Raw genomic sequence first — 2,276 nt, 5'->3', positions numbered from 1 at the left:
GGTGGTGGGCCAGCCCCCTCTGTGCCCGAGCGGACGGGGCTGTGGGGCCACCGGCGGTGAGTTACCACCACAGCGAAGTCTGTCGTCTCCGGGTCACCTCATCGCTCTTCTCGGACACGTTTCGTGGATGTCGGGGAGCTGGCGTGAGAACTTTATCTCGGAATGTGGTCTTTGATTGTTAAAAAGAAAAACACAAATAAGGATGATAAGAGGCCAGAAGGTGTAACTTTTTTAAAAAATCCTCCCCGAGGGTACTTTTCCATCGATGTTGAGGGAGAAGGGAAGACAGAAACGTGCTGGCTGGTCGCCTCCTGCAGGACCCAGCCAGGGCCCGGCCGGGGAGAAGCCTACAGCCGAGCTGCGTGCCCTTGACCGGGACTGACCCCGGGCCCCTTGGTCCGCAGGCCGACGCTCTGTCCGCTGAGCCACACCGGCCGGGCGGAAGGTCTGGCTTCTGGAAAACAGCCATGTTCTGAGCCACGGGTGTGTGGCTACGCAGTTACACTCCTCGAGCGCTCATTTTGGGGTCCCCCCGACGCCCCGAAATAATAAACAAACGTGAATGCAGGAAGCCAGTGGTTCCCTCTGCAGGTGAAGGGAGGGCAGGCTGCTGGGCCCCGCGTGTGAAATGATGGGGTTCCTTCTTTGATTTCGGTAGACGTTGCCGTGGGCTGCCAGCCCTCCCGGAGGCCCAGCCGCTGGGACGGGAAAGACAGGACAGACAACGACAACGAGTCGCGAGGCCGGACCCAGACGCGCCCCCCGAGCCTCGACCCAGAGCCCAGGGCCACACGTCTCCTGGGCTTTGGGCCAGTCGCTCAAGCCCCCCGTCGCGCGTGAAGGCGGCCTGGGACTCTCCCCTGAGATCCAGTGCGTCCTGCATACAGCTGGCGCTTACCCCGTGCCTGGGGCCCGCTCTGGCCCCCGTGTGGCCCCGGGAAGGACTTGGTTTGAAGTGAGTTGACCTTTGTAGTGACCTGGCAGCATCCGGGGAGCCCGAGCCCAGAGGCGGACTGCCCACAGACTGCCCGCACTCCGGGTGCGGCCGCGACGGCCACGGCTCCACGTGCAGACCAGGCTCAGGCTGGACGTGGCTCCTCCTCCGGCTCCTCTGTTCTCTGCAGCGGGTTTGCTGCTAACAATGAGCCATTCACGGGCGCCGGGACCCGAGACGCGCAGGCCCCGCGGCAGCTGGCCGTGCCCGTCCAGATATTCTTGGGAATGTGGAATTACTTGAATCAAAGGGAAATAAATCTTTTGCAAATGTTAATACAAATGCCTGTGGGAAGGGCTTGGTGCTACCAGGGAGGCTGAGAATTCTTGGTGCCCACGGAGCTACTCTTTGGCAGGGAGTAGTACTAGGTTGCCATGGGAATGGCGGAGACAAAATAGGAGTCCTGCGTTTGCTCGTGGCTCTGACGGTGTCATCTTCCATCGCCCTCGGCTGGAGGAACGTGCATTTGAGACACTTGGGTGGCTCCTGTCTCGTGTGTTGTTGCCTCTTCTCTTCTATGTAAGTTTGCAAATATCAGTTCATGAATCCGGCTGCACCGTTTACTTAATTTTTAGCCAAAAGGGACGATTGCCTGTGAGGTTCTGCTTCTGCTTCTATGCTTCCCACGCCGTGGGCTTCGGTCAGGAGAGGGCAGCGGGATCTGAAATCCGGTGCACTGTCCGGGGGATGGAGAGACCGCAGCGTGCGGCAGGGCCCCGGCCTGTCTCTCTTTGCCACCTCGCCCCCCCCGCCCCCCAGCCCCTCAGGGAGTGCAGTGAGGTCCCTGAGTGCAGAGTCTGCGGTTGTAGAAGGGGTACCCCCCCGCCCAGCGGTGCCATGAGCCCCTGGAGGAGGTCTCAGTCCTGTTGCAGGGATCTCGAGCGCCTGGCAAATTGATGCCAAGTCCTTATTCTGTGTCCATAGCAGAACCACAGCTCAGTCTTCCTGCACCTGAGAGGCTGCCCAGCTTCCTCCTCAGCCTGATGCCCCAGGGACCACCCCCCTCCCCGGCCGAGCTGCCATGAGACCTGCCCAGGCACAGCCCTCGGGACCCGACGGATGGTCCACAGGGGTAGCTCCTGGTGAGCACTGTTCTCGCCATTATCATCATCATCACCACCACCACCACCATCATCATCATCACCACTATTATCACCATCATCACCATCACCACCATCATCACCACCATCATCACCATCACCACCATCACCATCATCATCACCATCACCATCATCACCACCATCACCACCACCACCATCATCACCACCATCATCATCACAAT

The sequence above is a fragment of the Myotis davidii genome, unplaced genomic scaffold (genome assembly GCF_000327345.1).
Source record: "Myotis davidii unplaced genomic scaffold, ASM32734v1 scaffold496, whole genome shotgun sequence".
In the NCBI taxonomy this organism is placed as follows: Eukaryota; Metazoa; Chordata; class Mammalia; order Chiroptera; family Vespertilionidae; genus Myotis; species Myotis davidii.
Note: the sequence above shows the minus strand (reverse complement) of the source record.